Source organism: Phoca vitulina, unplaced genomic scaffold (genome assembly GCF_004348235.1).
Source record: "Phoca vitulina isolate PV1807 unplaced genomic scaffold, GSC_HSeal_1.0 scaffold70, whole genome shotgun sequence".
In the NCBI taxonomy this organism is placed as follows: Eukaryota; Metazoa; Chordata; class Mammalia; order Carnivora; family Phocidae; genus Phoca; species Phoca vitulina.
This window is the reverse complement of record NW_022589773.1, coordinates 6,969,287-6,994,438: the sequence shown is the minus strand read 5'-3', so window position 1 is coordinate 6,994,438 and position 25,152 is coordinate 6,969,287. Positions and strand designations below refer to the sequence as shown.

The 25,152-nt window shown below is 38.0% G+C and overlaps 1 pseudogene; it reads left to right on the top strand.

Moving 5' to 3' along the window:
• The first annotated feature begins 15,043 nt into the window (after nt 1–15,043).
• Nucleotides 15,044–15,558, top strand: LOC116624724 (annotated as a pseudogene).
• The last annotated feature ends 9,594 nt before the right edge of the window (nt 15,559–25,152 follow it).

Sequence of the window (25,152 nt, the reverse complement as noted above, 5' to 3'; positions counted from 1 at the left end):
GACAGAGAGAGACACAGCGAGAGAGGGAACACAAGCAGGGGGAATGGGAGAGGGAGAAGCAGGCTTCCTGTGGAGCTGGGAGCCCGATGGGGGGTTCGATCTCAGGACCCTGAGATGACCTGAGCCGAAGGCAGACGCTTAACGCCTGAGCCACCCAGGCGCCCCTGACTTCATATTTCTGATGCTGTTATAAATAGTATTCTTTATAGATTTTAATTTTTAGAACAGTTTTACATTTACTGGAAAAGTAAGCAGTTAGTACAGAGAGTTCCCAAATATTGCCTGCACACAATTCTCCCTATTATTAACACCTTATGATATGTTATGATATGTTTGTTACAATTAATAAACTAGTATTGCTGCATTATTATTGACTAAAATATATAGTTTATTCAGATTTCCTTAGTTTTTATATAATGTCCTTTTCTTTCCAGGATTCTACCCGGAATACTACATTACACTCAATTGTTAGTTACATCAGGGAAACTTGGCTCTTCTTGGCTGTGACAGTTTCTCAGATTTTCCTTGTTTTTGTTTGTTTGTTTATGACTGTGACATTTTTGAGGAATTCTGGAGATATATTATAGGATGTCCTTCTGTTGGAATTTGTCTGATACTTTTCCCATGGTTAGAATAGGGATATGGACTTGTAGGAGGAAGATCACAGAGGCAAAATACCATTTTCATCACATCATCAGGATACATACTATCAACATGGTTTATTACTGTTGATATTTCCCTTTACCCCCTGGCTGGAGTAGTGTTTGTCATGTTTCTCCAGTGTAAAGTTACTCTTTGATTCCTCCCTTCTCATACTGTATTCTTATTTGGAATTCTTCTGCATGGGAGATTTGTCTCTTCTCCCCCATTATTAATTTAATCAATCATTTATTTGTATAATATGGACACATGGATATTTATTTTATACTATATGTTACAATCCTATACTATATTTTGTTGTTCAAATCACTTCAGTTTTGACAATTGAAAGCTCTTTCCATTTACTCTTCCGTCCCTTTGACATACTCATATCAATGTAGGGATTTTTTGTTTTTTGATTTATCTATTTTTTAACCACTTTTCTTACTTTCTGGCACTACAAGATGCTTCAGGCTCATCTTCAGTATTTCTTCGTATCAGCCATTTCTCCAAGGAAACGTGGTTCTCAATATTGACAATTTATATTAGAAGCCAAGATCCAAGAACTAGGTGTGAAAAATACTTATAAAAATGATATAAAAAGTAATGGTTAATGAGTAGTTTCTCGAATATAACATCAAAAGAACAAGTAAATTGACTTCATCAAAATTTAAAACTTTTGTGCATCAGAAGACACTATAAGGAGAGTGAAAGGATGCACAGAATGGGAGAAAATATTTGCCAGTCATATAGCTGAAGGGTCTAGTATTAAGAATATATAAAGAACTCTTACAACTCACCAACAGAAAGATAAACAACCCAATTAAAACTAGGCAAAGTATTTCAATAGACATTTCTTTCAAGAAGAAACACAAATAGGCAATAAGCACATAAAAAGATGGTTAATATTATTAATCATTAGGGAAGTACAAATGAAAACCACAATGAGATACCACATCACACCCACTAAAATGGCTATAATTTTTAAAGGAACATAATATGTGTGTTGGGAGGATGTGAAGAAATTGGAACTCTCATACGTTGTTAGTGGGAATGTAAAATGGTGTAGCCACTGAGGGTAACCACTTGGCAATTCCTCAAAAAGTTAAATATAGAGTTACCATATGACCAGCAGTTCCACTGTTAGGTATCTACCCAAGAGAACCGAAAACATGTATAGACACAAAAACTTATATATGAATGTTCACAACAGCATTACTAATAATAGCCAAAGAGTAGAAACAACCCAAATATTCGTCAACTGATAAATTGATGAGCCTTAAAAACATGTTAAGTGAAAGAAGCCAGACACAGTAAGTCACATGTAATATGATTCCATTTATATGAAATACCCAGAATAGGCAAATCCATAGAGAAAATAGATTAGTGATTCCCAAGGGACTGGGGAAGAGAATTGGAAACTGTGGGGTTTCTTTTAGGGTGATGGAAATGTTCTGAACATAGGAGAGTGACACTGGTTGCACAACATTGTGAATCTATGAAAAATCCTGAATTGTATATTTTCAAAAATGGTTAAAATGATAAATTTTATGTTGTGTGAATTTTATCTCAATAAAAAATAAATGATATAAATAATGTGATCATTAAAGGAAAATTAGAAAATAGAGATAAGCAAAAAAGAAGGAAATCAATATCCTAATTCCTTCCCCCCAGTACACAATCTTTCACATTGTCTTCTATGCATACATACATATACATCTAAATAAATGACATCACAGCTTATCATCTCTGGTTTGTCAGAGCAGATCCGGAGACAAGGATCTGAGTACAACAAGTTTATTTGGGAAGAGAGGAAACTACTGGCTGGAGGGTAGGGAAGTGAAACAAGGAAGGGAAAGCAGTCAGTAAAGTCTGCCTCTTCAAGCAAGCAAATGACCACTGTGGGCAACTGAAACTGAATCTCACTGGGGAAATGCTGGGAGCCCATGAAGATCATGCGCCTGAGACATCACACCCGAGAGGAGCTGAATATGTAAACACCAACTGTCTCCATTGTTGGAGAGGTGCTGGGAGGAGGCAGTGGTATTAGTCCCCCAGCACTTCGGATGTACTGCCCGGACATAAAAAGGGGATTCTAGGGTTGAGAGCAAATTCTCAGGTAAAGAGTTGCAGGTTCTGGCGGCTGGAAGTCCAATGAGTATGTGCTGAAGTGATAACTGTGAGGGGAAATGGCCAGGGCACTGATAACATATACTACGTATATTGTGCATATATAAGATATAGATCGATAGATTAATATAGATAGAGTTGTATTTAGACCTCAATCTATATTTATCAGAAATATTTCCACTCAAAGCATTAATTTGGGTATACAGATTAATCCTTTATGTATGGCTAAAAGCGTTTTTACTTTATTAAAAGGTTGGTCACAGATGTTGGCGGGGATGCAGAGAAAGGGGAACCCTCCTACACTGTTGGTGGGAATGCAAGCTGGTGCAGCCACTCCGGAAAACAGTATGGAGGTTCCTCAAAAAGTTGAAAATAGAGCTACCATACGATCCAGCAATTGCACTACTGGGTATTTACCCCAAAGATACAAATGTAGGGATCAGAAAGGGTACGTGCACCCCGATGTTTATAGCAGCAATGTCCACAATAGCCAAACTGTAGAAAGAGCCAAGATGTCCATCGACAGATGAATGGATAAAGAAGAGGTGGTATATATATACAATGGAATATTATGCAGCCATCAAAAGGAATGAGATCTTGCCATTTGCAACGACGTGGATGGAACTGGAGGGTATTATGCTGAGCGAAATAAGTCAAACAGAGAAAGACATGTATCATATGACCTCACTGATATGAGGAATTCTTAATCTCAGGAAACAAACTGAGGGTTGCTGGAGTGGGGGGTGGGATGGGAGGGATGGGGTGACTGGGTGATAGACACTGGGGAGGGTATGTGCTCTGGTAAGCGCTGTGAATTGTGCAAGACTGTTGAATCTCAGATCTGTACCTATGAAACAAATAATGCAATATATGTTAAGAAAAAAAAAAGAAGATAGCAGGAGGGGGAGAATGAAGGGGGGGAAATCGGAGGGGTAGATGAACCATGAGAGACGATGGACTCTGAAAAACAAACTGAGGGTTCTAGAGGGGAGGGGGGTGGGAGGATGGGTTAACCTGGTGATGGGTATTAAAGAGGGCACGTTCTGCATGGAGCACTGGGTGTTATGCACAAACAATGAATCATGGAACACTACATCTAAAACTAATGATGTAATGTATGGGGATTAACATAACAATAAAAAATAAAAAAAAAAAGGTTGGTCACAATTGGACACTTCAAGAATGGCATTGAATTTTCTATGATTCTAATAGAGAAATTCTTTGTCAAAGTAATTTTCATTAAGGCTATCATGATAATGCTTAGTTTAAATTTTCACTACACGAAGTGAATATGAATATTACATTCATGAATCCATGAATATTACATGATGTTACAGACAACATTTTATATTACATTATCCTGATGATATTGATTCTCAGACATATATATCCTTGCTTATGGGAAACAAAAAGCTCAATGTTAAAATGGTGATAACTGCAGAATTTATGATGCTTCATTGGAGTTAGGTTTTAGAAAAAAGTATCTGGGTGTGTTATTTATAACCAATTTGCGTTGTCCTTTCTAAACCATGATTGTTTGTTTTTCTACTCTCTCCTTCTCTCCCTCCCTTCTTCCTTCTTTTTTGCTTTGGTTTTTTGTTTTGTTTTGTTTTGTTTTGTTTTGTTTTGTTGTTCTTTGTTTTTGCCACTGGGTTATATTAGATCACTTTCCCACCTGTTGCTGCAAGTCAGCCATGTGGCACAAAGATAGCTGCTCAAACACTTGCCAAATCTTCCAGGCACGATGTTCTCTGGAGATTGAAAGCTTGGGAATTGCTGAAGATAGGGCAAAAACTGTTGGTAAGAAATCTTTGGGATCTTTTCTCTTTAGCTAGAGAGTTTCTAAATTCAAAGCATTACACCTTTGCTGTTGTACTACTTTGAATTTAGAAACTCTTTAGCTACGGGGCACAAGAGAACTTTCTGGAAGGATGGAATGTGTTGTGTCACTGGGATGGTAGTTAGGTAGATGTATACTGTTGTCAAAAGTCACAAATCTGAATTTTATTGATGCAATTATATCTCATTAAAGTTGATTTTAAAATAAAATATTGCTGGTAATAATAAAACAATAGCAACAGAGGAAACAAAACAGCAAGTAAAATATCAATAAAAACAAATGTAAAAAAATTCGTAGTATATACGATGTAACCAAGTGAAGAAAATGTTATTACTTATATGGTAACAGATGGTGAGCATTGAGTAATGTATAGGATTGTGTATTATTATGTTGTACCCCTGAAACTAGTATAACATTGTATGTGAACTATACTTCAATAATAATTTTTTAAGGAAGGAAAATGTTATTACTTCATCATGTGGCTCTAGAATCCCTTCTAGGGAGACAGCTAATATTGGGACATTGTGCAGCCCTCACCACTATCTGTCTGCTGATCTCACTGGATATCCCATTATCCCAATGGATAACTCTGTACCCATTCAATGATAACTTCCCATTCTCTCTTCCCCAGCTCCAGAATCCATTACTACTATGTGAGTGATTTTTGAGTTGTGATACACTGAAAAAGGGGTAGAGGTGTAAGTTAGCACAGGCCAATGTGGTGTTGCATGTGAGGAAGCCAGGACATGGGAGACAAAGACAGCCAAGAGAAGGAGGAGTCCCAGTCCTGCCTCAATCTCAGGACTCAGGGGAGACTGTAAACTCTTACAATGTGTGAAATCGGAGCATCAAAGCAATTTAATCCTCTTATGCATCAGAAAGGTTTCCTACTGAAGATGAGGTTGCAAAAAGCACTTGCTGGTTTCTGCAAGGCTTGCAAAATTCATTTATTTATTCAATAAATATTGACTAAGCACTTACTATGTGCCAGGTACTGGGACGACAATAGTGCCTAAGACACATTCCTCACGCTTAAGGAGTTTACCATCTAGGAGGAAGACAGTAAACAAAAATCCCCGAAGCTTTCTTTTTCTTTTTTTTTCTTTTTTGAGTAAATAGAAGTTTATTAAGTGAAGATACAGAAAAAGCTCTCAAGAGTGAGAGGGGTCCCAACAGGGTTGCCCATCCCCAAAGCTTTCAAGTTATAAGTAATTGCATTTGTAATTAACACAAAGATGAATAAAATCCTCAAAGAGTTTGCAATCTACTGGGGATGCAGTTGGGTGTGAATAACCCTTAATACACAAGTGTGTTCTATAATATTCTTCTAGTAGCAGCTAATATATCCTTTCTTCTTTGAGGCTTTCTGGATGTCCATCTTTATAAGTGGACTTAATCAATCCCTTATCTGTTCTAGTGCCATTTGCACCAGACTTTAATTTTGGATAATCACATTGGATTTAAGTTATTGATGTTCTGGTCTTCCCCACTACACTGTCATCTCCTCAAGGGCAATTAGTTTACTCAACTTGGCTTCATTTGATTTAATAAACATTGGCTGAGAACTTGCCATGTACTGGGCACACTGCAAAATGCTAGGGACCCAAAGATATATATCTCCTCAGCTCTCGGTTTCATACTTAAGGAAGCTCACTTCCAGAAATTGTAAAGGACTGAGGGAGGAAACTGAAGAAGGGGGCCTGGGGAGGAAGGTTTTATAATGGTGTGAGAAGAAACAAGCAAGGTCTGAACTAGGGCCAGGGAAGCAGGAATGGAAAGGAGGGAATAAATTCAGAAGACATGTTGGAGATAGGATCTACAGGATTTGGCAATTCATTGAGTATGGAGGAAAGTGGAGGCAGAGTTGAAGACAGTGGTTATTTTTCCCCCCCTCTGGTTAAAAGCAAATAAAAGGTTGATTCTGCTTATATGAGAATATACCTAGAATAGGCAAATTCTTAAAGACAGTAAGCACAATAGAGGTTACCAGAGGCTGGGGGAGGAGGGAATGGAGTTCACAGTTCCTTTCTGGGTTGATGAGAAAGTTCTGGACATGGATAGTATTGAAGACTGCACAAAATTGTGAGTGTACTTAATGCCCTTGAATTATACACTTAAAAATTATTAAAATAGGGGCACCTGGGTGGCTCAGTCAGTTAAACATCTGCCTTTGGCTCAGGTCATGATCCCAGGTTCTTGGGATCGAGCCCCGCATCAGGCTCCCTGCTCAGCGGGGAGTCTGTTTCTCCCTCTCCCTCTGCTGCTTCCCCTGCTTGCTCTCTCTCTCTCTCTCTCTTTCGCTCTCTATAAAATAAATAAAATCTTTAAAAAAAGACAAAATTTTAAAAATGATTAAAATAGCAAATTTTATGTTATATATATTTTACTGCCATAAAAACTTGAAAAAAAAACAAGTGAAAGGATATATTTTTAGATAGACAATCAGCAAAATATTTTACACATCAGAATCATTCCTAATTGCAGAATGTATTATCACCATACAGAATTTCAATTATATGACACATTGTATATTACTACATACTTTTCTGGCACACTTTATGTAATTAACTCACATGTGTTCACTAAAGAGTATTGTACAGTTGAGCCTTGGACAACATGGGTTTGAATGGCATGGGTCCACTTATGCGCAGATTTTTTTCAGTAAATATAGTACAGTACTGTATTTTTTCTTCCTTATCATTTTCTTAATAACTTTTTTCTCTAGCTTACTTTAGCATAAGAATGCAGTATTAATACATATAATATACAAAATATGTATTAATTGACTATGTTATTGATAAGGCTTCTGGTCAACATTAGCAGTTAAGGTTTTGAGGGAGCCAAATGTTATATGCAGGTTTTCGAACTTCCACCTTGTTGAAGGGTCAACTGTATTCAGTGCTATACAGAATGTGAAGAAATGACTTGCAAAGAGGGTCAATTTCACTTTTAAAAACTATTCGTTGAGTGCCAAATTTCACACTCCATCTCATTTACTCCTCATACAATCATGAAGGAGGTACTAGTTTCATTTATAAATGTTTTTTAAAGCTGGATTGTTTTTAAATAAATCAGCATTTTTCTGATTCATCATTATAAATTGATGTGCAAAGTTACTGAATCTTTTTCAAAACCAATAATTGTCTACCGCATCTTTATGTAGCTAAACAGAGTTTTGAGAGTTTCTAGCATGAATACCATATTTAAAATTTACAGCTGCGGTAGTGTCTACTTACATCCATAAATTCTCTTTCCAAGTAGAAGAATTAGTGTCATATAATAAGTCTTGATCATTGACATGTCTCTTTATGAAGTTCTTTGGTTTAATTTTTATTTTAAAGTTGTGGTTTGTTTAGGGGCGCCTGGGTGGCTCAGTCTGTTAAGTGGCTGCCTTTGGCTCAGGTCACGATCCCAGGTTCTTGGGATAAAGCCTCACATCAGGCTCCCTGCTCAGCAGGGAACCTGCTTCTCCCTCTCCCTCTGCCTGCCACTCCCCCTGCTTGTGCTCACTCTCTCTCTGTCAAATAAATAAATAAAATCTTAAAAAAAAAAGTTTTGGTTTGTTTTGCCTCTTGTAAATTTTGTGAAATAGTTTTATTTTCTTATCCTTGAAATTTATATATTGCCCTACATATTCCTTTCACTTAATCTACTAAACTGGAGAAAATTCCTAGAATCTCCAAATAATAGTAAAAATGTTTGTCATATAGTTTTTAAGTCCAGACACAGACAAAAAAGACGATATCATTAAGCCTATTAATCATCACATTTCCGCTCCATGAAAGCCACACAAATATTGGCAGTAAGGACAAGGATCATTCAAAAAGAGCCAGAGAGGTTATATTTAGGACATAATTTTTCTTACTTTGGCATGTGCACATTTGAAAATATCAGTGCTTAGGCGCACCTGGGTGGCTCTGTCGGTTAAGCCTCTGACTCTTGATCGCAGCTCAGGTCTTGATCTCAGGGTCATGAGTTCAAGCTCTGTGTTGGTTTCTATGCTGGGCATGGAGCCTACTTAAAAAAAAGGAAAGAAAATATAAGTGCTTAAACTAAGTTATTTATAATATTCATTCACTTTATGACTTTTAATTAAGAGAAATTTGAAATGTATTGCCTAATACAGATTTAGTGTTGTAAGAGATCAGATATTTCCACAGCAGTGCTTGCAGATGTCAGAAGCACTCCAGTGTAGGTCAGCAAGGGAGCTGCCGACCGTCAGGGGGTCTGCTATTGTTTTATGCATGTTAAACTTAAAAAAAAAAATGATTGTAACCTTCAAGAATGGGCAAATCCATAGAGACAGAAAGCAGATTAGCAGTTGCCGAGGCCTAGGGAGAAAGGGGGAATGAGGAGTAGCTGCTTCATGAATACAGGGTTTCCTTTTGGAGTGATGAAAACGTTCTGGAGCTAGATAGGGGTGATGGTTGCACGGCATCTTGAACATACTAAATGCCACTGAATTTTCACTGTCATGTGGTTAAAACAGTAAAGTTTATGTTATATGTATTTTACTACAATACAAAAGTAACCTTACTACAAAATGATAATTTTAAATTACATACAAGCACAAGAAGGAGATAAACATCACCAGCAATCCCACTACCCAGATGGAACCAGTGTTGCCACTTGGGTGACTATCCTCCCAGTTGTGTTCCTATACATGTAATTATGTTTCTGTCTTAGTTAAGTAACATAAAACAGAAAGACAGGAGTTCTCTGGAGACCATGGGCAGAAATGCAGCTGGGCCTCAGAAAAGGGACAAGGCCTCTGGGAGCTGAAGGGTCATTGAGAGGTCGGGCAGTATGCCCTGTTCTGATCTCTTCTCTGTGGGCTCTGTGGGTCAGATTTCGTCTTTTCTTAGTTGTCTGTCTTCACTTCTCCATCCACATGGCAGATTGCTGCCCCATAGCTACTCAATGTAGCTGCTGACATGTCAGCTATCCACAAATGCGCTGGTTCTCTCAGACCCAATTCCAAATTCTGCTCATGTTTTTTTGGTCACCTTTAGCCAGGGGATTCAGGTCAGGCAATATGAACAAGAACTAATTCAGATCATTTGCTCTGAAAAATTTTGAGACAGAAAGATATCATCTGCTTTAGCTATTTTCCAAGGCATGAAAAAATCATAATGATAATAACAGTTTATTCTAGAGGAACTTTAACAATATATTGTACATATACAGTTGAAAACAATTTTCTACATTAGTAGATATGTCACAACCAATGGCAAAAGTAGGTGTGATTTTATTAATTAATTAAAAAGTTGATGTATACTATATTTTCAGTGAAGTCATCAATTTGGCACTTCAGATGGAATGCTCTGGAATTATTTTTTCTTAATTTATTCTCTGATTGAAGGTCAGGCAGCACTTAGGATGCACGTTCATAGGAGAGGATTTTAAGTAAGTATTCCTTTTTTTTTTTTTAAGATTTTATTTATTTATTGGGGAGAAAGAGAGCATAAGCAGGGAGGAGGGGCAGATGGAGAAGGAGAAGCAGACTCCCTGCTGAGCAGGGCTTGATTCCAGGACCCCAAGATCATGACTTGAGCCGTAGGCAGATGCTTGACCAACTGAGCCACCCAGGTGCCCTAAGTAAGTATTCTTTTTAACTGAAAAGGGCAATTTGGGGTTTTGTTAAAAACAGTTTCATTGAAGGATAATTTACATTCTACAAAATCCTCCTATTGTAAGTGTACAATTCAGTTTAATAAGTTTATGAAGTTGTGCATCCATCACTACAATCTCATTTTAGAGCTTTCTCTTCACCCACAGCAGACCCCTCTGCCTAATTGGAGTCAATCCCATTTCCACCTTTAGCCCAAGGCAACCACTAATTTATTTTCAGTTTCCATGAATTTGTAAAAAGGACAATTTTATAAAAATTTTTATAGACTTTGTGGAGCCCTCATATCATCATATACAAATAATGTCCAATTTAATGAGTGAGAAATAATAATTTCTTATTTGATCTTCATTAGAATATGTACTTCATTCACTAGCCCGTTTTTTCTACCATACATTCAAAATTATACATACAAATAGTTAAAGTATGTAAGTATGTATTTATAGGGAGTGATCTCATTTTTAAGTCCTCCTGAATTATCCCCCATCAGCTGCTGCTCCCTGCCCCTATCAGCTCTGTCCTTTTTTCTGCCAGTCACCATCTGGAACTCATGGGCTCTAGAATAGGATGCTGTTTTGTCCACACAGGCCCAGGGAGCATGAATGAGGAGCCAGCCAGACTTTCCTTTCTGCCTTGTTCCATATTGTTCATATGACTACTACCCATGCTTCTGAGGATACACCATGCTCACCAGAATTGGAATTGGAATTATCACATAGGAGAGGAAAAATTCAGAAGTATACACTGAAAAGTCTTCCTGAAGTCCTAGGTCTAAGTGCTGAAGGAGCTAAACCTTCCACAGGGACTCCTCCTCTTTCCTGTTTGAATCTCTTTCTTCTCTGTTAAAGTATCTCCTTCTAAACCCTGTCATACATAGATGTCCCCCACCCCTGCCACTTTCCAAGAAACTCTAGTCCCAGCACATAAGGATTGGTCTTACTGGAGATCCACACCTCTCTCTCAGCAGTCTAAGTGCTCAAGTATGAGTTATTGGAATTATACTCCAGAGAAGAGGGCCTGAAAACCAAAGTTGGTGGTGGCTCTCCAAGTGTCAGAACAGGTGGGCATAGGTGTGAGGGAAGACTGGTGCTCCAATCTCAGGAAGAGTGTCAGTATCTGTGGGTCACTTAAAATTGAGTTCTCTTGATATCTCTCCTCCAGTGGAAGTTGAACATATCTTTTATTCTCTGGACTGTCCAGGCTAACTAATGAATAAAATACACAAATACATTATCATGTTCATCATACCATCTCCCAAGGACAAATTTTAATTCTCAGAAGTAGTGCAGTAAACCCTTGAGGAGGAAGAGAACTATTTTCCTGCTGACTCATAATTTATAAGCCACTTCTCAATCAATAAAATCTGTCCTGTGTATTATTTACTGCACAGATATAATATAAACAGTATTGGTTCTTTTCCCTCATCCCCCCCCTCCACTCTCTGCTTTCAAATTATGACCTCTCAGGTCTTCTAGGAAGACAAAGAAAACCTATTGTTAGCTCATAACTGTACCTTTTATGCCTGCTCCCTTAGCTGGATTAGACCTAGCTGAGGCTGTAAAATCAGTACTCGTAAGTTCTTGACTAAATTCTTGGCCAAGGTCATACTCTGTCTAGGGAGGATGAGAGGTTATGATTTCATTCTTCTAGTTGTAAGCACAAACATTATTATATGCTCTTAATCTACATGAATTTTACTTACTTTATTTACTAAACAACTCATAGATATAGTGGTATTTTGTTAGTCCTGTCCAGGGATGGTTTCCAACTATCACCAACACAATCTGTTGATAAGATAAAGCTGAGTTTATTGCTTGGCTTGGTAAGAACCACACCTCCTCAGAGCTTTGGCAGGGTCTCAAAGAGGGGAAGGTCAGGCCAGAATTTATTGAGAATTTGAAGTTTGTCTTAAGATAGGTCTTTCAATACAGGGATTTGATTAGAATCAGGTAAAGATCAAATAAAACAGTCAGGATTGGTGGAAACAATAAGGACTGGGCTGAGGCTAGGGCTTCAAAGAATTGTAGGGCACAAACTGCCTGTTGATGTCTTCCATTGGAGACTTTCTTTTGGGAAGTTCTGTGATGAACTCTCAAAGCTTGCTGGGGAAAGGAACTCCCAGAAAAGTATGAAGACAGAGGAATAAAAAAGAAAATTATGTAATGTAGAGAATAAGGTAAGTGAAGTAGTTTCAGTTCTCAGTGTCCAGGGTGGGTTGGATGTAGATGGGTTTGGTTCTTAGTCCCTTTCCAATCTCTCCAAGTGAGTTAAACCGTTGAAACAGATAAACTCCCAAATGTATGATGGCTCAACTGTGAAAGAACTTTACTTTTCACTCAGGTTAAGTCCAAAATAGGTGTTCCTGATTAATATATGGTTTTCCTCCTTGGGGAAAGAAGGACTCCAGCTTTTTAGAAACTGAGCTGCATTATCTCTTAAGGCAATGACCCCCACGTTTGAGCAGTCACCAGAATCACCTGGAGGTTTTGCTAAACCATAGGTTGCTGGGTCTTATCCCTAAAGTTTCTTGTCACATGACCCCACCTAGATACACAGAGAGCTAGAAAATCTTATCCCTTTGACTGAAAAAGAATTTTTGTAGAAAATGAACCTTAGTGTACAACTATCCAATTCTCTCTAGCCTATCATGTAACTACCAAAACTCCAAGAACACCCATCTTCCCACACATAGAGCATTCTCAATTCCTCCCAAGACCCATCCAATTTACTACATCCAGGTGGTACACAGTCCTCTTGATGAAACCCAAAAGTGACTCCTCATGGTTTATAGACTATAAAGCAAAAAGTTGTCTGCTCTACAATACATAATGGTGGACCAGGGACAGGATAAAATGCCCATTCAGACAAGAAAAATAAAGAAACACAGCAGTCATAGCAATTTGTCCATAGCAATGATAAAATCCTGCAGGGCAGGCATTGATAGTGGTGGGAGAGCAGTTCATTTAGTGGATTCCAAGCATGTTGTCTAGAAAGAATTCCCTTTGGCCATAATCTCTGTGACCCCTTGTGGTCATGAATTCATTGTGACACTTAATAGGCTTCTGATCTATTTGCATCCAGGCAGTTCAATGTGCTTATAACCGCACCCAGGGCAGAATTCTGAAGCCTAAATCTATTTCTCCATTTCTTTGCCCCCTATTGCTCTCTTAGTGGGTACTACATTGAGGCCTTTTGAAACAGTAGATGAGAATGCTGCATTCTTTTTTTTTTTTTTTTAAGATTTTATTTATTTACCTATTTGGGAAAGAGAGAGAGAGAGAGCACAAGTGGGGGTGGGTAGGTGGATGAATAAGCAGACTCCCTGCTGAGCCTGGGATCATGACCTGAGTGAAGGCAGACACTTAACCAAATGAGCCACCCAGGTGCCCCATAATGCTGCATTCGTGAAGGATTGTTGCTTTAGGTATAAGTTTTGGTACCAAAGATGTCTTCCAGTCTTGTCTCTTACTGTTGGGGTCTTGCAGTCAGTTTCTGCAACCCTTAGAAGTCCCAAATGTTTGGATTTTCTCTATTACCTTCCATTTCTGCTTACAAGCTGTCCAGTTCTTCCCAGATGTCCATCTTTTTTTTTTTTTAATAATAACTTGCTAAAAGCAGAAAGTAAATGTCAGCATACATTATCATGCCAAATCTTACCAACCATTTCCACTAAAGCTACTGACTCGTAGACTCTGGTCTTTCCAACTCATCAGTTAAGACAGTTTTGCCAAATATGTTATGGCTGCATGAACTGAATCTGTGTTTATTTGGCTTTTGATATTAGCTTCTTTAACTGCTTCCCCTCATCACTAACTGAGCTTCACATATTTTAGATTTTTGTCCTATCAATATCATATTTCTAATACTAATTTCTGTATTAGTTAAGGTAAATCTGGCTGCTATAACAAATGAACCAAAAAATTTAATAGCTCAGTCATGATAGATGCTTATTTCTCATTCATGTACAGTTCCACGAGATTCTTAATTGCTGGCAGCTTCCATCATTGTAGTGATAGGCCTGACTGGAGCTCTGCTATCTCCTAGGGCTTCAGCATCCTCGGTTTGATTCTCTGCATCTCGCTTACAGTCAGAAGAGATTGTGGGTTAGGCATATCCTCTTCTTAACATCGCTGGTCTGGAAACACACGTCACTTCTGCTCACATTTTGTTATTGAGAATAAGTCACATGGCCATACCTAGGTGTTAGGAATGACAAAACATTAGTCACTACCTGAGTAATCCCTTTGTGGCAAAACTCTACACTGTGGAAGGGAAGCACAAATCTGTGGTGGCCATCTAGTTGTGTGTCACACTAGCAGCCCTATCATTAGAACCATCCAGTCAAAATCTAACTTGGATATTCTACCAGTTAAAATGGCTTTGGACTGTTAGAAATAAGAGTGACTTAAACAAGATCAGAGTTTATTTCTCTCTCACATAAGACATGCAGAACTGGGCAGTCTTCCTAGATGTGGCTGTTTCATCAAGTCATCCAAAACTCAGATTCCTTCTACCTTTCTGCTTTACCATCCTTAGCTCTTAGCTTCTGTTTTTCAAAATGGCTGCTAGGTCTCTAGACATCACATTCACATTTCAGGCTTGAAGAGGGAAGAAGGGTGAAAATACAGAAGAGTCTATTTTTTAAAGAAGTTTCCTGAGATTCCACTTAACAACATTGGTTGATATCTCATTGACAATGACCATATCTAATTTCAAGGAAGGATGGTAGATATAGAATTTAGCTAGACACAATGATACACCAACAATATAGGCATTTTATCATGAAGAAAGAAGGGGAGGTCAAGATGGAGTAGTACACGTGAGAGCCTTGCCCTTGGCGAATTGTGGATGATTGTGGTGGGGTCTTTATGATGGTACCATAGGGGCTGGTATCTTTCAAGCAATCAAAGGTTTTTGCAATTCTCCAGTGGGAGTAAACCACAGACTGTGAGGGAGTTTGACAGGTATTAAAACCAGGGCTCTGCAGTTGGGAGGTAGCTTTGCAGTTTGGGGAGGTTTATTTTCCATGATTGACTGCAGTATGGTTCAAGTTAGAGGGAAAGAAGATCCCTGGAACTCCATCACAAGTGGTGCCTTAACAGGAGCCATACTGGCAGCAAGAAATGGACCAGTGGTCATGGTTGGGTCAGCTGCAATGGGTGGCATTCGCCTAGCTTTAATTGAAGGTCCTGGTATCTTATTGACAAGATTTGCCTCTGCACAATTTCCCAGTGGTCCTCAGTTTGCCAAAGACCCCTTTCTGTTGCCTTCAGCACAGTTACCATTCTCACTTTCTGGAGACTATTGACAATATCAATAGGACTTCTTTCCTAAGATTTTTTAGACGAATGAGCTATAGTTCAAGAAGGAATTTCAGAAGGTAAGCTAGAGTCTGTTTTTAAAACCACAGGTGGGACAGCTATGGCCAAATAGGCTTTGAAGAGACACTTAGCTCTTTTTTCTATTTAAAGGAACATGGGGGATGGGACACCTGGGTGGCTCAGTGGGTTAAGCCTCTGCCTTCGGCTCAGGTCGTGATCCCAGGTCCTGGGATCGAGCTCCATGCCAGGTTCCCTGCTCTGTGGTGAGCCTGCTTCTCCCTCTCCCTCTGCCTGCCGCTTCCCCTGCTTGTGCTCTCTCTCTCTCTCTGTCAAATAAATAAAAATCTTTTAAAAAGTTTATAAAAAAAATAAAGGAACATGGAGGAGAGGAGAAGCAGATGTTAGAGGATAATAAATTTACTTATTCACATCTGGATTATATTTGTGATAAAAATAAATGTCTAATATCTTTAAAAGAAAATCTAATAAATGCTTAGAAGATGAAGGACCAAAGGGCAAACAACAATGAAACGTGACCCTCATTTCCTTGGGGACTTCTCTGCTTGGGTTTGTGTATTCTGTAAGTCAAACAATAAAAAACTCCTGGAAAAAAAAAAAAGAAAGAAGGGGAGAATAGATATTTGGGTAGTCGGATACTGCCATAGTGTCATTCTAAATATAGAAAGGAGGAACATGTAGCTTCTTGCTACATATCAGGGTAATAATGGTTCAAGATGGCACATTGGGTACTTTATTCCCTCTGGTTAATCAAATGAATAGGGTAAGTGTAAAAACTACAAATATTTTTAGTGTGTGTCCTTTTCCAAGAGTCAAATTCCAATTTATAATGTCTAAATTATTAGCAATTAACATCCCTATTTGTGTGTTGAACAAATTTCCTATACTTCAATCTGGTGTTTCCCCAACCACACCACACATATTCACTTATGAAGTGTGTCAGTTAATTAACACATGTTAATTTAATCTCTACAATGTACTCTACAACTTGAAAGTTGCTGGAGAAAATGAAAAAAAGACATAGGACACAAGGACCTTGAATTCAGGGACTATTAAGTTGAATATATAAGATCAAATAATATTCTAATACATATCAAAAGACTTACAAGTTTTGCAAACTTTCAGATCTATCAAATCTACTCAGAAAAATACAAACTGAGGAAATTATCATGGGCATATGGAAAGAATTAACTATAAGCATGGTCATTAAAGTATTGATTATAAAAACAGCAAACTAAAAAACTGCAATTTCAATAACAGGGATTGCTCCAGAAATTATGGTGCTCCCATGCAACTGAATACAATGTTATCTAGATGACTGTGAAAGAATACTTCAACATATAATGCACATTCATGATTTATTGTTAGGTGGAAAACATACATCTTACTGAAAAAGATGTACTTTTTGCATTGTCAGCATTGTCTATAAGCTATCTCCCTCTTCTCTGAGAACTGTCCCTCAGATCACAGAGACCCCAGTCCACCTTTTTACCAGTGACTTGTGTCTGCTGATTGGATCTCCTGACCCAACCTGGGCAACCAAATTCTGCCTTTTAGTAATTTGAAATTGAGATTTGCAAATGCCAGTCTGTTTCTGTTGGTGACTTGAATACAGCATGAATAACTCAGGTGCTGGTTTACAGTGATGTACATTTAACCATATATATGGGGAAGCAAAGAAGTGTATCTATAGAGAGAAAAAAATGAAGCATATCTATAACGAGGGGAACTGAGGCCAGAAACCATGTGTTTTCAGAAGGTTCTGATGACCAATTCTAGGTTCTAACCCTGGCTTTGGAGTCCATTAGACACCCTGTTTCCTTTTAATAATTCTCTTTGTTCTCTAAGCTGGTCTGACAGGCTTACTGTTATTTGCAACCCATGTCAGATCTCCTATTCAAAACCAAGAGTAATTTCTAAGAATAAAGGAATACCATCATTGCTTATTAGGAGGTATCTGGGCATTTGTGACAGTATATAGGGCAAATTGATGCTAAAAATTGTTTCCTTATACTCGTGACTTGATGAAACTCTCATGGGCAAGGTTCTTAAAAACATCTTGGGGAATGAATGCTCTTTTGGATGAAAAATGTACCTGGTTTGTGCAGATACTTTCCTCTTGTTAGAGCTTAAAAATCCCTTTGAAATATTGTGGGAAACCATTTCCTCCCTAGATTTGTCTTTGTAAGAGGACTTTTTGGAACTCAAGTTTGAGTCTGTTGCCAAACAGAACATTGAGGAAATTATTTTGGAGAATTTTTATGGTAAAATATCTTCCTGTTACCCTCAAAACAAGTGATCAGACATTTTTATCCTATTTCATCTACATCTATTTGCAAAGCTATTTTATTTGCACTTTTATCTGTGAAGACATCATTTAAAAGGACTTACGTTATGCTCGGTCTCCTACAATAACTAGAATAGAAGATGTTGTAGCAATCAAGCAGCTTGAAATGCTCTTATTGATATGTTTTCAAAGTGAAAAAAATCTTGCTTTGTTTTACTCAGGTTTTAATTTATCTTGAAACTTTAAAATACATTTTAAAAAGAGTCAGGTTTGAAGTATATATTGTTAAAAAAGAGACAAAATACCTCAAATAGAGTCACTTGTGCTAAGTCCCACATCACCAAACTGAGACTTAATACCCAACTTAATTATAGTTTCAACCTCTCCCGGGAGTGGAATTTTAAATCAATCTGGAATTATCTGGTTAGCACTAGTGAGATAATCTTTCTGATAGGCCCTTGCTATCTTCTAAAGGAAGGTGATCTTGTCACAAAAAATCCATTCTTGGCTACTAACTTTCTTGTCCTTCCCCCCTTCTGCTTAGAAGTCATTTTGTACAACTCCTTGGAGCTCCCTTCTATCTGCTAGATGGAATGCTGCCTGATTCATGAATCACTGAATAAAGCCAATAAGATCTTTAAAATTTACTCAGATGAATTTTGTTTGTTTAACAATATTGGTGGCAGTGGTGGGATCTGAGGGAAACTTCTGTTGGCTTTAGGGACAATGAGAAACACAGGCACTGGTACCCAGGAACCCTTTGCATTCTCTTTCTTTTTTTTAAAGATTTTATTTATTTATTTTAGAGAGAGAGACAGAGAGAGAGAGAAAGAGAGCCTGCATGTGAGAGCATGAGCTGGGGGAGGGACAGAAGGAAAGGAAGAGAGAGAATCCCAAGCAGACTCCCCGCTGAGCATGGAGCCTGCCTCTGGGCTCATCTCACGACCCATGAGATCATGACCTGAGCTGAAACCAAGAGTAGGATGCTTAACTGACTGTGCTACCCAGACACCCCTGAATTCTCTGTCTTTCTTGCCATTTCTGAGGGTCATAAGTAAGTTCCTCTCCATTCTGAACTTCACTTTCTTTCTGTCAAGCTCACAATCTAATTGGCTTTCCAGTCCAGGGCTTAGCATGTCAGCTTGAGCTGGCAGATGGTTCCACCTGGAACCCGAGTCTCTAGCCCTTGGTTAAGTCTGTAGTTCTGCATTTGATTGGAACCTTCAGCTCTTGGTTCAGTTCCAAGATTCCACATTAGGAAGTATTGGTTGTTCAATCTGCAGTCCTCATTTGTTTGGATTTGCTGGTTCAGTACTTTCTCCAGTCCCTAGTTCCACGTTGACAATTGCTGGTGATACACCCATGAACTCTACTGGCCAGTCCACAGTAACATCTCTTTGGTTACTGCTGATGTGTTGATGTGCACATGTTTATCTTGTTTTGTGTAAATAAAATTAGTGGGCATGGGTCGACTTAAAAGCTATTAAAATGCTAACCACTTAACTCAAAGACTTCTCTGTTAACATAACTTGGTCATGGATTGGGTTAGATTGACACTAGGTCACCTGCCAACCTCAAGAAAATTTCCATGCAGTGAGGCACACTGTAAAACACCACACAATCCCCAACTCAGTGGCATGCTCCTCTTAGGCATTAATTTGGCTCTGAGAGACTCAAGGCTTAGCTAAAGAAATGGGACCCTTAGTTCCAAAGAGTTGAGCATGCCACCTTCCAGCACAACTGTTTATTTTATATCTAAGAATTGTGGTCCCGGAAGCTGTAGATATCTACAAAAATGGCAAAATCTTACTAAAATTTGTGTCCTGAGAACTTAGCTTGGTAACTGTCAGGTTGGGGGCCCCAATATATGGCTGGACAGAAATATGGGTTAAACTCCATTTGTAGCTAGGGTCCTGCCAGCCCTCAATCTAAAATTATAATGGCCAGTATGAGAAATGATTCAATTAGACAAGATCATTCATTTAAGAAGTGAACTTCAAAGCAAGGGCTCCCAAATCAACAAATAGAACGGGACACCTATTTTAATTGGCATGCAGAAGCCTCCAAAGGCTTCAAAATTCCAAAATAGCTTTATTGAAAGTTTCATTGCAAATGGTTAATGAAAAGTTAAAGATATAAAAAGTACCTAAAATAAAAGACTATAAGACTGACATTAACTCCTACAGTTCCCTTCTTTCTTCCTTTTTTTAAAAAGTACTATTCTAGTAATCCTGAGTTGTCTTTCCACTCTGAAGACACTACAAGACATAAAAGTCCACCAAGTCAGTGGCCCTACAGATGCCTCCATATTTATCCTTGAAGGAGGACCCCATAGGGCCCCTCCTAGGATTGATGGTATTCTTGAGGGATTTTCTGATACACTATGATATTCCTTTAAACAGCCAAGAGGAAATTAAAATTAATGGAAAACTTTGCCAAATTTTGATAGATATCAGAGCCTGCAGATGAGATCCTGAGAAAATTGGCAGAAGCCAATCAAGGGTAAATGGAGAAGGGGGAAGATGGTGGCAGAGTAGGAGGACCCTAGGCTTGCTTGGTGTCACAAATACAACTAGATAACTACCAAATCATCCTAAATACTCCAGAAATCAACCTGAAGCCTGGCAAAATAAACTCCACAACTAAAGCTAGAGAAGAGGCCACATCAAAGAAGGTAGGAAGTGTGGAGACCTGGTTTAGGGGAGAAATGGATCATGGGTGCTGCAGAGGGGAGGGAGCCATGGTCACGGAGAAGGGTGAGAGAGAGGAGCACAGAGGGGGACACACAAGGAGAATGTTATTGGCTTGGAAAGTGAGAGGGGCTGAATTTTGAAAGTTCTTGCAACCAGAGAGTCTTAAAGCCTGAAGTTGCTAACACTAAGACCCACCCCCTGCACTCTTGTGGAATTGCCCTTCTCAGTCAAGCTTACCTCAGTCCCAGAACAGTGGGTCCCCTCCCCTAGGAGACCAGCACAAAAACCTACCCCTACCATGTCTCCTGACCAGAAAGTTTTACATGGCCTTGGTTCCCTCATTTCACAAGGTGACCAGAAGACACATAGTTAAAACTTGTAATTTTCAGGCCAGTAACTAAACACTGCCCACAGAAGGCAAGGAGAGTTTCCACATGACTGGCCTGAAGGCTAGAATAGCCAGAACACAACAGCAGAGTGCATGTAGCACACACTGGAGATAGCCCCTAATGTGCTAGGCCCTGACCGCTTCTTCATAAGGCCATTACATTCAGGAGCAGGAGACATAACTGGCTCCTCTAACACACAGATGCAGACAAACACTTAGACAAAATGAGAAGACAGAGGAATATATCCCAAATCAAAGAACAAGATAAGACCACAGCCAGAGATTAAGCAAAATAGTATAAATAATATGCCTGATGGAGAATTTAAAGCAATAATCATAATGATACTCACCAGACTTGAGAAAAGAATAGAAGACAATGAGACCCTTACAACAGAGATAAATGAGTTAAAAAAGAAACAGATGAAGAGTGCAGTAAATGAGATTAGAAACATACTTGATGCAATAAACAGCATAAACAGGAAGAAGAGGAATGCATTAATGTCCTAGAAGACAAACTAATGGAAAGCAACGAAGCTGAACAAAATAGAGAAAGAATTATGCAAAACAAGAATAGATTTAGGGAACTCAGGGACTCCATAATAGTAACATTCTGGCGTCCCAGAAGAAGAGAGAGAAAAAGAGGCAGAAAACTTATCTGAATTAATAGCTGAAAACTTCCCTAATCTGGGGAAAGAAACAAATATCCAGATCCAGGAGGTATAGATAATCCCCAACAAAATCAGCAAAAATAGATCCACACCAAGATATATTATAATTAAGCTGGCAAAATACAGCAATGAGGAAATAATCTTAAAAACAGCAAGACAAAAGAAGACAGTTACTTATAAGGGAAAACCCATAAGGCTATCAACAGATCTTTCAGCAGAAACTCTCCAAACCAGAATAGACTGGCATGGTATATTCAAAGTACTGAGTGGGAAAAACCTGCAGCCAAGAATATCCAGCAAGGCTAAAATTCAAAATAGAGGGAGAAATAAAGAGTTTCACAGACAAAAACTAAAGGAGTACATCATCACGAAATCAGCCATTCAAGAAATACTAAAAGGGACTCTGTGAGTGGAAAAAAAGACCAAAAGTGACAATATGAGGGTAAGGAACACAAAAGCAGTAAAAATGAATATTTCTATTAAAAATCAGTCAAGGAACTCACAAAATAAAGGATATAAAATATGACAACATATACCTAAAATGGGGGGGGGACAGGAGTAAAAAATAGATTCAAATTTAAATGACCATCAACTTAATACAGACTGCTATATGAAGAAGATGTTACATACAAACCTAATGGTAACCACAAATCTGAAACTATTAGTAAATATGCAAAGAATAAAGACAAAGAAATCCAAATATATCACTAAAGAAAACCTGCAAATCATAAAAGAGAGAAAGATAAGAAAGGATCAGAGAATATCTCCAGAAGAACCCACAAGTCATAAAATGGCAATAAATACATATCAATAATTACTTTGAATGGAAATGGACTGAATGCTCTGATCAAAAGACACAGGGTATCAGAATGGATAAAAAACGAGTACCCACCTATATGTTGCCTATAAGAGACTCATTTTAGACCTAAAGACACATGCATATTGAGACTGAGGGGATGGAAAAACATTTATCATGCAAATGGCTTTCAATGAAAAGCCAGAATAGCAATACTTATGTCAGACAAACTAGTCTTTAAAACAAAGTTTATAACAAGAGTCAAAGGTGGACACTATATAATAATAAAGGAAACAATCCAACAAAAAGATATAATAATTGTAAATATTTATGCACCCAACATGGGAACACCCAAATACATAAAACAGTTAATAACAAACATAAAGGAACTAATTGATAATAACACAGTAATAGTAGGATACTTTAATACCCCACTTACATCAATGGACAGATCATCTAAATAGAAAATCAACAAGGAAACAATGGCTTTGAATGACACGCTGGACCGGATGGGCTTAACAGATATATTCAGAACATTCCATCCAAACTTAGCAGGATGCACATTCTTTTCAAGTGCACACAAAACTTCTTCCAGAATAGATGACATATTAGGTCACAAAACAGGGCTCAACAAATTGGAGAAAATCAAAGTGGTACCATTCACCTTTTCTGACCACAAGAAAATCGGCAAATACACGGAGGCTAAACAATAGACTACTAAACAATGAATGGGTCAGCCTGGAAATAAAAGGAGAAATAAAAAATACTTGGAAACAAATGAAAATGAAAACACAATGGTCAAAAATCTTTGGGATGCAACAAAAGTAGATCTAACAGGGACATATGTAGCAATACAGGCTTACCTTAAGAAGCAAGAAAAATTGTAAATAAATAACCTTACCTTACACCTAAAGGAGCTAGAAAAAGAACAACAAAGGAAGCCTAAAGCCAACAGAAGGAAGGAAATAATAAAGATTAGAGGAGAAATAAATAATATAGAAACTAAAAAAATAATAGAACCATTTAATTGAAACCAGGAGCTGGTTCTTTGAAAAAATCAATAAAATTGATAAACCTCTAGCCAGGTTTATCAAAAAGAAAAGAGAAAGGATCCAAATAAATAAAATAAGAAATGAGAGAGGAGAAATAGCAACAGGCACCACAAAAATACAAACAATTATAAGAGATTATTATGAAAAAATATATGCCAAAAAACTGGACAATCTAGAAGAAATGGGTAAATTCCTAGGAACATATAAATTACAAAATTGAAAGAGGAAGAAATAGAAAATCTGAACAGACCAATAACCAGCAAAGAAATTGAGTCAGTAATCAAAAAACTCTCAAAAAACAAATGTCCAGGACCAGATGGCTTCCCAGCCAAATTCTACCACACATTTAAAGAAGAGTTAATACCTCTTCTTTTTAAACTAGTCCAAAAAATAGAAAAGGAAGGAAAACTTCCAAATTCATTCTATGAGGCCAGCATTACCCTGATACCAAAACCAGATAAAGATAGCACAAAAAAGAGAAGTACAGGCCAATATCTCTGATGAACATAGATGCAAAAATCCTCAACAAAATACTAGCAGACCGAATCCAACAATACATTAAAAAAATCATTCACCACGATCAAGTGGGATTTATTCCTGGGTTGTGAGTATGGTTCAATATTCACAAATTAATCAACATGATACATCACATTAACAGAATAAAGGATAAGAACCATACAATCATCTCAACAGATGCAGGAAAAGCATTTGACAAAGTACAACATCTATTTATGATAAAAACCCTCAACAAAGTAGGTTTAGAGGGAACATACCTCAATAAAATAAAGGCCATATGGGGCACCTGGGTGGCTCAGCCATTAAGCGTCTGCCTTCGGCTCAGGTCATGATCCCGGGGTCCTGGGATCGAGCCCCACATTGGGCTCCCCGCTCCGTGGGAAGCCTGCTTCTCCCTCTCCCACTCCCCCTGCTTGTGTTCCCTCTCTCGCTGTCTCTCTCTGTCAAATAAAATCTTTAAAAAAAATTAAATAAATAAATAAATAAATAAATAAAATAAAGGCCATGTATGAAAGATCCACAGTGAACATCATCTGAAATGGGGAAAAACTGAAAGCTTTCCCTCTACAGTCAGGAAAAAGACAGGGATATTCACTCTCACCACTATTATTTAACACAGTACTAGAAGTCTTAGCCACAGCAATCAGACAGCAGAAACAAATTAAAGGCATCCAAATTGGCAAGGAAAAAGTAAAAGTTTCACTATTTGCAGATGACATGATACTATATATAGAAGACCCGAAAGACTCTACTAAAAGCTGCTAGAACTGATAAACAAATTCAGTAAAGTTGCAGGATATAAAATCAATGTACAGAAATCTGTTGCATTTCTATACACCAATAATGAAGCTGCAAAAAGAGAAATTAAGGAATCAATCCCATTTATAATTGCACCAAAAACAATAAGATACTCAGGAATAAACCTAACCAAAGAGATGAAAGACCTCTCACTGATGAAAGAAATTGAAGATGACACAAAAAAATGGAAAGACATTCCATGCCCATGGATTGGAAGAACAAATATTGTCCTACACAAAGAAATCTACACATTCAATGCAATCTCATCAAAATACCAATAGCATTTTTCACAGTACTAGAACAAATAATATTAAAATTTGTATGGAACTACAAAAGACCCCAAATAGCCAAGCAATCTTGAAAAAGAAAAGCAAAGC